The sequence below is a fragment of the Pseudorasbora parva genome, chromosome 10, assembly GCF_024679245.1.
Source record: "Pseudorasbora parva isolate DD20220531a chromosome 10, ASM2467924v1, whole genome shotgun sequence".
Lineage (NCBI taxonomy): Eukaryota > Metazoa > Chordata > Actinopteri > Cypriniformes > Gobionidae > Pseudorasbora > Pseudorasbora parva.
Genome location: NC_090181.1, coordinates 1,840,417 through 1,852,916, shown reverse-complemented (window position 1 = coordinate 1,852,916; position 12,500 = coordinate 1,840,417). Strand labels below are relative to the sequence as shown.

The following is a 12,500-nucleotide window of genomic DNA, read 5'->3' as shown; positions in this document are numbered from 1 at the left end:
CTTCATTGATCGCGCAGAGATATGAGGATGAGAGCCGTGATATCTCTGCTTCCCCATAATATAGTCCCATGTCAATATCTGCCTAGATCGCCTTAATCTCCATCACTATTTGTACTTGTGAATACGCAGGCCACAAGAAGTAATTAGGTGTTTATTTTGTTTGTTTTTTGATCACTTTTACTCAGAACATGCTAGCTGGCAACATAGGATTCCATTCATTATGCTAAGCTAAGCTAGTGCACAACAACAACACCTAATTACAACAACACTAATAAACAACACCCTGCCAAACTAAAACAATGCACTGAGACAAAAATGCATTTGCCCACATATCTAAATGTAGGAGAGAAGCTGAATAAGCCCTATTTCTAAAAACGACAGAGTGTTCCTTTAAGAGAGATTCAGGTTTAAGCTTGAATGAGTTACACACACACACACACACGTAAACACAAGCAGCATCGACCCGAGGGAGTCGAGTCTCACACGACCCCAACGCCAGTGACCGCAAGAGGAGAGAGAGAGAGAGGGAGGGAGAGAGGAGAGAGAGAGAGAGAGAGAGAGAGAGAGAGAGAGAGAGAGGAGAGAGAGAGAGAGAGAGAGAGAGAGAGAGAGAGAGAGAGAGAGAGAGAGAGAGGGAGAGAGAGTTTGAACTGCAGGTGTTGAGGTGAGGGACATAATACAGCAACACCACAACACACACACAGACACACACACACACTAAAACCGCTTCAACAGCCCCTGCCAGTCTTAATGTGTCCCAGAATACGTATTTTTGCCCATTATGTGGTTTTGTTTAGTTTTGTTTCTTGATATACCCCGAGAGAACGGAAGTGAATTGTGACAAGATGCTCCGCCTGCTCCACTGTGCGCACCTGCAAGACGTTTACGCAACAACGTTGTGCTAAAAACATAGTTCTTTGTACAGACGACAACGTTATCAAAATGATCCACATTCGCGCGGATCCGAGAAAATGGCTAAAATCGCTGTATGCTGCTGCCGGGCCAGTAGATGGCGATCTCACTGTGTAAGAAACACGCGCCTGTAGACTGCGCACGTAACACACACATTTGCAGGAAAAAACTTTTCATTCCAAATCATTTTTTTAGGCCCCAAAACGCTGTTTCTTTACATTTTTGGTTCAAAAACGTGGCCCTAAAATTTTAATGAAAAACAGAAAAATATTACCCATTAATTTTAAAAACTATAATATATATTCAATTATACTAAAATAACACTGATTTTGTGTGTGTGTGTGTGTGTGTGTGTGTGTGTGTGTGTGTGTGTGTGTGTGTGTGTGTGTGTGTGTGTGTGTGTGTCTGGCTACATTGATAATTTTAATCAAACTTTAAAATAAAATAAAATATTTAATTATTTGCACTTATATACTATTTGCACTTTACAGGGCAATATAACCATCTCTCTCTCTCTCTCTCTCTCTCTCTCTCTCTCTCTCTCTCTCTCTCTCTCTCTCTCTCTCTCTCTCACTCACACACACACACACACACACACACACACACACACACACACACACACACACACACACACACACACACACAGGGTTTATGCTGGTAGAGTTTTCATCTGTAGTCACAACCATCTTTCAGCCACAACCGGATAAATGCAGCAGAGCCGCAGGAAACACAGAGGCCTTATGTGACATGAGAACGAACTGAGTCACCGCTGCCGTGTGTGTGTGTGCGTGTGCGTGTGTGTGTGCGTGTTTGAGAGAGAGAGGAGCCTGTGGAGGAGGGAGTTATTTATACCTTTAACCCTCGATGGCACTCGGTGTCTCAGACGGCTCTGTTCGGGCTCTAATCTTCTGCTCCACATCATCACCGGCGACAGAAGCTCATTCACTCAGAGATCGCTGGGGAATGATCCAAATTATTACAAAGAAATGGCAAAACAATATTTCCTTGAAGCTGACTCGACTGTAAATCATCAGAAACAGCACACACACATTTAGTGCCTGTATTTGATAGACTTTATAAGCATGGGCGTCGGAACCATTGTGTGTGTGTGTGTGTGTGCAAGACCCACCCAATTTTATGAACAATGATATCCCACTTACTTTTATTGTCTGTAATTCAGCACGCGTCTGTTTACCCCTAACCGAGAAACACTTATTATTCAACATATTTCCACTTTTTTAATATTTTCTAAAAATTGTATTGAAAATAAATCCCTTTCCGATCTGATAAGTGATGGGAAAAGAGAGTAGGGCGAGTGTGGCAGAGGGCGGATTCGATCCTCTGATCGATTTGCGTCAAAACTTGATAATAAGCTTCTCTTACCCCTAAACAATAGCCACGGTTATTACACGGCTCTGTGAAATACTTGATTCTGATTGGTCAATCGCTCATTCCAGCGGTATGTTATAGAGGGAATGCATCGACGTCACCTTCCCGGCGTAACGCCCCCTGAGCCGGGGCTGAGTGGCAGAAGAGCCGCTGCGTGACTGGAGTTATAACGATCCTTACAACTTACCAAAGATTCAGTGATCCATGGATAATGATATGCAGCCAGGAATCGTGTTTTCCTGACATTTTTAGGAGCCTCATTTCGACATGAACGTTCATAACTGTCATTAATCACATTTTTCAAGTGAATCCCGCATGTATATGTGGATGCGGGTCCGTGTTTTGAAGCGTGTAGTGGTGGTAATATACTTTATTTTCACTAAAAGCTGTCACTCATTCAATAAACGCAATCTCACAATGTTCCGCCGTGACGTTGGTATACAATGAATCTCTTATTTTCACAATGTCTGCACTTACAGAGGATTGCTGCGCGTGTTTAACTGAACTCAGCGCCTGGACAAACGCTCGAGCGGTGATTCCAAGTTCAACACCTGTGATTGGCCAATTCCGTTGTAGAAGTCCACAAACATGTCTGTGATTGGCTACATTACTCACCGAGGCGAAAACACGTTGGAAATGTAATCATTTGACGAGTGCAAATACAGATACACACTGGATCTTTTGCTAGCTCCTTTTCGCTGATAATATGCAATTATTACGAATTATTACAGAGGATTACAGATCACAGACAAGCAGTTATGTGCAGCGTTTCACTCTGAAAGCAGAAGCAGCAGCAGTTGGCAGTGGTTTGAGTGAGAAAATTACATGCTATTATCAAGTCCGTCTCAAGCTCAGAACAGCGATGACTGCGGTCCGTGGACAAGCCTCCCCCTTCCCCCCTTCTGGCGCCGGGCCTGGTTTTGTGAGTTTTCGCTGCATTCGCGCTGTAAACCAGTGCTGCCTCTCAGTCTTTCTGCCACTCAGCGGGGCGTAATCACAGTCACTCCAGCTGACGATGACGTCACGTGCATTCCCTCTATTCCCAGATAACACACACCGCTCATCCGGGTACTACGAGTTATCTTGACCGGTTCTACTTCTGTGCTTAACGCTGGCGCCATCTTGTGGCTTAAACAGCCGTGGGTTACAAAGGAAGACTTCAAGGCAGGTTTCCTTTATACATTTTTAAATATGGATATTTTTCTTCCACAAACGCATCGATTGGAGTCAGAAGGCTCTATTAACCCATCGGAGTCGTGTGGAGCACGTTATTTGACGGACAGCTGCATTTAATGGACTTCAAAAACAGCTCCAACTGCTGGGATTAACGTTAGCCTGGACTTTTTAAATATAACTCTGATTGTATTTGTCTGACAGAAGAATGTCATAAACACCTATAATGACCTGAGGGTGAGTAAATCAGAGGCTTGGTTTCATTTTTGGCTGAACTAACCCTTTCAGCATTCATTCTCAACATTTAGCAGCAATAGATAAAGGCTTAAAGCAGAACGGAACTGTTTTTCTTCGCGGAAGCTTTGCGTAAGAGCTAATAAAATATTTAATCTCAAGACAATATTTTGTGTCTAATAATTATTTATTTGAGACGAGTAGCCGTGTAATAAGCGGGATAATGTCCACCCAGCCGGTTGTTATCTCAGAATAAACCCCTTCAGAGTGACGCTCCGCTTCGCCTCGGGGTCCTGATCTCTCTGAAGGGGTTTATTCTGCGATAACAACCGGCTGGGTGGACATTAGCCCTTAATTAATTACTCACTGATTAACATAATTTTGTCTGGCCTAATCAATCGTTTAGTAAACGGCGGTATGTTTGTGTTAATGTAAATATGGCATCTAACATTACTACAGTAAAAAAATATCCTGAGAAAGAGGACCCACCCACTTTTATTTGCCTCTGACGCCCATGTTTATAATATTTTATTGCGATATGAATCATCATTTCACTGTACAGGTTTACTAATGATGACTTTATAGGGTGAACTGTCCCTTTAATGAGCTGTGTTTACTGCTCTGGCACGTTTGCATGATTGTTGTGATTTGAGTGATTATTAAAATGAGTCTAACACGAGATTTATGACTCAATGAGCACACTGAGAGAGAGAGAGAGAGAGAGAGAGAGAGAGTGTGTGTGTGTGTGTGTGTGTGTGTGTGTGTGTGTGTGTGTGTGTGTGTGTGTGTGTGTGTGTGTGTGTGTGTGTGTGTGTGAACTGATCTGAGCAGGTCCACATGGATATAATCGCAGGATGATTTGTAAAGCCCACGGGGGAACTGATGCTTACCTCATTTCCTCTCTAATGAGGGTAATGAGCAGCGCTACACACACACACACACACACACACACACACACACACACACACGCGCGCGCAATAACCCCAGGAGACCGTGTGTCATCAGGATGGGTGTGTTAAGTATTAGTTAGTGAAGCTAAACTTATTTCTGCAGATTGAAAGCTGAAAGATGAACACTGAAGAACTCCTGTTTCGGTTTGGTTTGCCTCGGTTAGGCTGGGTTGGTTTGATTTTGTTTTGTTTATGTTTGATTTGATTTTGGTTTGGGGTTGTGTTGGGTTTGGTTTGCGTTTGTTTTGGTTAGGTTGGGTTGAGTTGTGTTTGGTTTTTGTTTGATTTGATTTGATTTTGTTTTGGTTAATTTTTGGTTTGGGTTGGGTGGGTGTGGTTTGGGTTTGGGTTTGGGTTGGTTTGGGTTTGGGTTTGGGTTGGTTTGGGTTTGGGTTTGGGTTGGTTTGGGTTTGGGTTTGGGTTGGTTTTGGTTTGGGTTGGGTTGGGTTTGGTTTGGGTTTGGTTTGTGTTTGGTTTGTGTTGGTTTGTGTTTGGTTTGTGTTTGGTTGGCTTGGGTTTGGTTTGGTTTGGTTTGGGTTGGTTTTGGTTTGGGGTTGGGTTGGGTTTGGTTTGCGTTTGTTTTGGTTAGGTTGGGTTGAGTTGCGTTTGGTTTTTGTTTGATTTGATTTGATTTTGTTTTGGTTTATTTTTGGTTTGGGTTGGGTGGGTGTGGGTTGGTTTGGTTTTGGGTTTGGGTTTGGGTTGGTTTGAGTTTGGGTTTGGGTTTGGGTTGGTTTTGGTTTGGGTTGGGTTTGGTTTGGGTTTGGTTTGTGTTTGGTTTGTGTTGGTTTGTGTTTGGTTTGTGTTTGGTTGGCTTGGGTTGTGTTTGGGTTGGTTTGGGTTTGGTTTGGTTTGGGTTGGTTTTGGTTTGGGGTTGGGTTGGGTTTGGTTTGCGTTTGTTTTGGTTAGGTTGGGTTGAGTTGCGTTTGGTTTTTGTTTGATTTTGTTTGGTTTGGGTTGGTTTGGGTTGGTTTTGGTTTGGTTTGGTTTGGTTTGGTTTGGTTTGGGTTGGGTTTGGTTTGGTTTTGGTTTGGGGTTGGTGATGTCATCACCGTGCGACCAGGAAGTATAAAAGGGCACCATGCCAACATGACGCTATCCTTTCGTCTTCAGGGACTGTTCTGTCTGGTTCGCTAGAAAGTCTGTCTAAAATAAAATGCACATGTAAGTTGAGGGGAGCGTACAGGAAATGCGCTGATCTGTGTCCCAGGTTTCTCACGCCTGACGACACACACACCCTTTGTGTGCTCTGCCTGGGGGAAGAGCACGCGCGGGAGGTTCTCGAGGGGGCCTCCTGCGCAAACTGTGAGCGTTTTCCGGTGAGGATGCTCCGCTCTCGCTTGGCCTTCTTCTCGAGGGAAGAAGAGCCAGCATCTGGGAGCGGTCCCGCTCAAGCCGAGGCTGAGCGGTGCCGTCTGTCCTGGGGCTCCCTGGCTCATCGTCTGGAGAACACATTGCTCGCAGACGATCAGCCAGGTCGCGAGAGCAGGCTGACGGAGGAGGAGTCGGATGGAGACTCCTCCTCTTCGTCAGCCCGTGCTCTTCCGGTTGATCAGAGGATGGTGGTAGATGAGGAGGAAAATGAGGCTGAGGCTGAATCCTCCCAGCCATCCTGCCCCGTGTATGGGGAGCTGTTAGATGTTATGGGGCGCGCGGCGCTGAGACTTCAGCTGCCGTGGCAGAGAGCCAGGGGAGAGGCCGCCCGCCCTGACAGATTGGGCGATCGGTTTCTCCCCGACCATAGCCGCCCAGCTCCCGGGAGCCTTCCATTCCTCCCCGACCTTCAGGAGCAGGTCGTGGGGGCATGGAAGAAACCCTACTCGGCGCGAGTCCATCGACATCAGCGTTTTAACTTCGCTGATGTCGAGGGATTGGCCGAGGCAGGGTATGTGTCGATGCCGCCCATCGATGAAACGTTCGCGAACTATCTCGAGTCCGGGCGGCCATCGACACTAAGAGCTCCAGCCCTGCCATCAAAACCATTAAAGATGACTTTGCGTCTTAATGGCAGGGCATACACGTCGGCGGGTTAGGCGGCGGTGGCCTTGCACACAATGGCTGTGTTGCAGGCTTATCAAGCTGACCTGATGAGGGACCTCGATCAGGGGGAGGGCCTACCCCCTGATGCGATGGCTGAGTTGCGCCGCACCACGGATCTCTCTCTCCGGGCGGGCAAATCGGACGGTCGATGGTTTCGGCACCTCCGTCGAGGCGGTGGTGGGAAAGTTCAGAGAGGCAAGGGCGTGCTCAGCGGCATATAAAACGTGTATTCCGCTGAGGTCCGGGGTGGCGCCCAGGCAGGAGGGTGTCCCTGGCCCATCGAGATCCAAGGATCATCGACTGGGCCAACGCAGTAGCGTGGCCTCTCGTGCGCCCCCTCCATGGAGGAGTAGGACGCAGAAGAGGCGGGACACCCGCAACAGGAGGAGGGACATCGGGGAGAAGAACCGCTTCCAGCGCCAGAAGCGAGGTGCTGAGTCTCCGCCCCTCTTTGTTTTCTTCTCTCCCCGGGCGCGCTTTACACCAGGCCGCGCGGGCCTATGATGAGCGGATGTGAGACTCTAACGGCCTGCCAAGTGTGAGAGCGCCCCACCCTCAGGTTAGTGCGCCGAAGCATGCATGTTACATGAAGCGCTGAGGCACTGAAGATAGCGTGTGAGTCCCCTTTTAGGGCAAACATTCTTCTTTTCAATGCCGTATGTTTGGACTCTATGCTTCCCTGAGGGATGTTTTTTCTGCAAAAGAGTGAAGAAATGTAACAGTTGGAGAAGTGGGCCTGTAGTTCCCCGGTAAAGGTGGCTAGAACAATGTTTGTATAAACACAGAGTGTTTCTGTAGGCGGTATGTTTGCTAGTGTAGCAACAGTAGTTTATAAGGCTGTTTCTCTTCTGGATATGTGTAATATGAGCAGTTGAGGCCACCGCACATGCCGCGGGCATGTAGCGGCGATATAAACTGATGTATGTTCTCCTAGCGAACTTTTTAGCTGTAGCCACCTCTGGGTAGCGGTGGCACCTCTGCTAGTGAAATATCTAGATGAATATGTGAGGTTAGGCTAGCGCATGAACTACAGTAAGGTCTGTCCCAGCCCTTTTTAGGGCCGTTGTTTGTGGGATTATCAGACCGATGCTAGTGCATCAAGTTGGCCTAGGCTGTTGATGGGATGGCGGTGGCGTCTCACGGTGGCATATCGCCCTGGCTGTTGCCCCGGGCTTCTGTCGGTAGTCCCGCAGGAGCTTTGTATCCCTATCCGGCCTCCCCGCAGTTAGGGTCGTCCGGCCAATGCCCACCCCCCTTCTGCATTTGGGGGTTGTTATTAATGCAAAAAGGTGTGTAGCAGAATGGATCGCGACTCAGTCAGTGGTCGTGGGGACGGGGTAGGCGTCTCTTCGCGGTGCGCAGTTAGACTGGTTTTGCTAGCCCCGCCCCCCAGAGCTAGTGCGGCCGCCACTTCTGGGCGGCCCCCCGGCTTGGTTCAGGAAATGGCCTGTTGTGTGTGTTCAATATTTCACCTCTTGCTCTGTGTCTTCTGCTTCACCTTTTAGGGCTCGGGTCGAGCTGTACTTCACAACCATCGGAAAGCATGGGTTGGTAGGATGCTCCCCTGGAGCCGAAACACTGTCACGGCTGACGCCCTTGCGCGGACGGCGGACCGCTGGACGACCAGACGGCCGCCCTGGAGGCAGGTGTCGTAAGTTGTACTCCTCTCGCTTTAGAGGGTCCAAAGTTTATGCTGAGTGCACTGCTGTGGGCATTGTGTTTTAGGTCCACGCTGGTAGGCGCTGCCTGGGAGACTGCGCTGTCACAGAAGGCTTCTACGGGCCGCTGGGACGGACCATCTACAGAAGGCCGGCTGGCGGGGAGACGCCAGCCGAGGCAGTCCGGGCAGTTAACTCTGGGTCAGGTTGTAGGCCCCAGTAGGCCTCCCTGCGGGTGAGTTCCGAGGGAGGGTTCTCCCCAACGATGTCGGCTGCAGCAGAAACCTCATCATAAGTACGCCCCTCTCGGCCTCCCTGGGGATGAGTCCCCAGGTAGTGACTGGATATCCAGTCCTCATCAGCCAGCAGACAAGCCACTGTCAGCCTGACTTCTGAGGGCTCGCTGAGTTTCAGCACGCCTCAGATGGCGTCCCCTGAGGGGGTGACCTAGGGTTCCGACCATTGGTTGACAGGATCAAGGCCGCTTTAGGCCTCCTGTAGGGTGAGCCCCGGTTCCCAGGTCTTGCAACAGTGTGCGTGGGTGCTAGCCAGGCGGCTAGCATGGTCTGCTATCAGGGGCAGGCCGCTTCAGGCCATCCTAAGGTCGTTTCCCGGCCCTGCGGGGTTTCCGGTGGGATATGCCATCGGATAAGCACTGTCTGTCACCAATCTAATAGGGAACTGCCATTCGGCAATAGGCCTCTTCAGGCCGCCCTAGAAGACCGGACTATACGTAGGCATCAAACAGGCCTCCCTGGAGGCGAGCCCCGGGAACACAGCAACTCCCGACAGTTTGCACATTGTTGGCAGGAAGCAGGCCTCTCCAGGCCGCCTGAGGGTGAGACCCCGAGCCGGGACGCTCGGTAGGCCAGTGTATTATGCTGTCAGGCCTTTCTGGGCCTCTTTGGGAAGGGATTCCTGGACCAGGTCTCAGTGGCAAGCTAGCCATTAGCATGGGTGGCTTCTGGGGTTATGGCCTCATGGGCCCCCTGAGGAACCAGTAAAGCCACCTTCCTGCGGCTCTTAACAGCTAGCTCTTAACTGTGCCGGGTAGAGGCGCCTCCTGGCCTCCCTGGAGGGGAAACGGTTCCCTTGAGCAGGAACGTATAACTGGCTTTGTGCTGACAGCTAGCGGCTGCCCGCCGGTTGGTCCCGGCCTTGGCCGGTATAACTCAAGGGTGGGCTCATGCCCTAGCACGACGAGACTCCGTTTCTGCTGCGCAGTCCCTTCAGGACAGGGACTGGCTAGCCTACAGCATGGTTTACCTACCAGGCTGGCTTAAGAGCTCCCCTCATTGAGGGTCGTCTGCAAGCTTACGGCCGCTTGAGTCTGATCAGACGGGCAGGCCCCCCTCGGGGCCTCCCGGGTAGATCAGTCCATAGGCTTTTTTTAGGCCTCCTGAGCACCCCTGTAATAAATGTGCTCAGTAGATCCTAGGATCGAGCAGAAGAGACTCCCCTCGCTGGCAAGGTTAAGAAGCACTAAGCTGAGTACTGCTCTCCAGGATTCCCGTCTCCGAGTTCCGGTCTGAGGAGGACATTGCCAGTTTGCAGTCCCTCAGTCTGGATGCTCATGAGTAAGAGCGATGTCCGGAGGCTCTGCTTTGACAGACAGGGTTGGCCAAGCTGGGGTGTTCCACAGAAGTGATGCCAGGTGAGGCCTCCCTGGTGGCATTCGGTGAAGGGTTTTCCCGAATTAGTGACGGCTGGGGCACCCTCGGGTCCCCTAGCCACATTCCCTTAAGGGACTCCTTCCTTCGAAAGTAGTAGGTCCCAGGCCCTCGAGCAAGCCGAGAGTAGGAAACCTCAGATAAAACTTGATAAGGTTCTCTCTTAGGCATATAGCTTGGGCTATGACCGTAGGGGATGATGTCACTGGCAGCCTGTGTGGCTAGAGGGGGAGTGGTTCAGACTTTGTGCGAACTCTCGTCCAGGCAGTTCTCACTGCCAGTAAGGGGCGTCCACTCCCCTCAGCATGGCGGCGTGGGTATATCGTTCCCTGTAGCGTCAGCTGACGCAGCGCGGGTTCCCTTTCGAAAGGGAACGTCCCCGGTTACGTATGTAACCTTAGTTCCCTGAGAACAGGGAACGAGATGCTGCGTCACATGGCCATCTTCAAGGTGTTCCTGCCCACAGTCCCTTCAGACGAAGCGGATAGCGTCATGTTGGCACGATGCCCTTTTATACTTCCTGGTCGCACGGTGATGACATCACCAGCTGCCGACGGTCAGTAGGATTGTGATTTGATAGCGATTTCAGACACCTGTCACACTGAAGGCGTTCCCCGTAGCGTCAGCTGACGCAGCGTCTCGTTCCCTGTTCTCAGGGAACTAAGGTTACATACGTAACCGGGGACATTTTTCGTGCTCAAGAAGCTGGATTGGTTTTTAACAGTGTTTATCACCATGGTAACTTACACTACACAGCTAACCTGCTCTGGAGCAGGTTTTATTCCGGGTTACAGATCGCCAATAAAGCCACACCCCCTGTATCTCTCGTTCCAAATTTGCAGTTCATAGTGAAAAAACCATTAGAGACAAACTTGCTCATCTTAAACTTTATATTTATATTATAGAATTATAATTACTTTTAATTAATAGAATATATTCATACAATTATTATATTAATTGACAAGTAGACAAATATGGATATAAATATAAAACATGCTTTCATGATTATTTTAAACAACGTGTATTAATTTGAGATCTTGGTGTATAATTATTAGGCATATTTCTTTGATTCACATCAATTCACATGCAATCCTATCAGATATTCTTTATGCTGCTTCTCAAACTGTGTTTATTCCATCCGTGTAAACACATTTAATTTCATGATAATTTTCAAAACGATCTCTCAATCTTCAGAAGAGAAGTGACACTGATCAAACGGACACTGTGATTGGCTGTTTGCCACACGTGTCACACTTTCAGGCGCTTCAGAGATAATCGCTAACTCTGGATTAAACCTGAGTTGACAGAGAAAGTTTATACCGAGCTTTGAGAAACGGTTGAACTTGATCTAAAGCAGGTTGGATTAATCTGGATTTGTCAACTCGAAACCTACTCTGAAACTCAGCTAGCTTAATGCAGCAGGCCTTTGGTTTGGGTTTGGTTTGGGTTTGGGTTTGGTTGGGTTTGGGTTTGGTTGGGTTTGTTTGGGTTTGGTTTGGGTTTGGGTTTGGGTTTGGGTTTGGTTTGGTTGGGTTTGGGTTTGGGTTTGGTTGGGTTGGGTTTGGTTGGGTTTGGGTTTGGGTTTGGTTGGGTTGGGTTTGGTTTGGGTTTGGTTGGGTTTGGTTGGGTTTGGGTTTGGGTTTGGTTGGGTTGGGTTTGGTTTGGGTTTGGTTGGGTTTGGGTTTGGTTGGGTTTGGGTTTGGGTTTGGTTTTGGGCTTGTGTTTGGTTTGGGTTTGTTTGTGTTTGGTTTGTGTTTGTGTTTGTTTGGGTTTGTTTGTGTTTGGTTTGGGTTTGTGTTTGTTTGGGTTTGTTTGTGTTTGGTTTGGGTTTGGGTTTGTTTGGGTTTGGGTTTGTTTGTGTTTGGGTTTGTTTGGGTTTGGGTTTGTTTGTGTTTGGTTTGGGTTTGTTTGTGTTTGGTTTGGGTTTGGTTTGGGTTTGTTTAGGTTTGTTGTGTTGTGTTGTTTTTGGTTTGGGTCTGGTTTGGTTTGGTTTTGGTTAGGTTGGGTTATGTTGCATTTGGGTTGTTTTGTTTTGGGCTTGTTTGGGTTGCGTTGGGTCTGGTTTGGTTTTGGTTAGGTTGGGTTATGTTGCATTTGGGTTGTTGTGGTTTGGTTTGGTTTTTGTTTGATTTGGTTTGGTTTTGGTTAGGTTGGTTTGTGTTGCGTTTGGTTTGTTTTGGTTTGTTTTGTTTCGTTTTGGTTTGCTTTGCTTTATATGGATTGGTTTTCAGGGTGTTTTTTTTTTGGTTTTGTGTTTTTGGTTTGTTTGTTGTTTGTTTGGTTTATTTTAGTTTGTCTTGAGTTGTTTTGTTTGGTCAGTGACTCATTGGAGCTTAAAAATGGGGAAGAAAAACAAAAGTTTTCATTGTATGCAGTTGACCATGTGTGGGGTCAGAGGTCAGGGCGGGGTGAGCTGTATTTGACCCGTGTGCAGGTGTCAACACAACCAGAGAAGCTGAGCGGTGTAAATCTCA

General features: G+C 48.4%; 1 long non-coding RNA gene across 1 annotated transcript in view; it reads right to left on the bottom strand.

The window, feature by feature from the left end:
* Positions 1-1,887, bottom strand: part of LOC137090484 (uncharacterized) — an 8,171-nt gene extending 6,284 nt beyond the window's left edge. Inside the window, exon 1 of the long non-coding RNA XR_010907869.1 lies at positions 1,765-1,887. This is a non-coding gene — a long non-coding RNA (uncharacterized lncRNA). The remainder of the gene's footprint in view (positions 1-1,764) is intronic.
* Between the last annotated feature and the right edge of the window lie 10,613 nt (positions 1,888-12,500).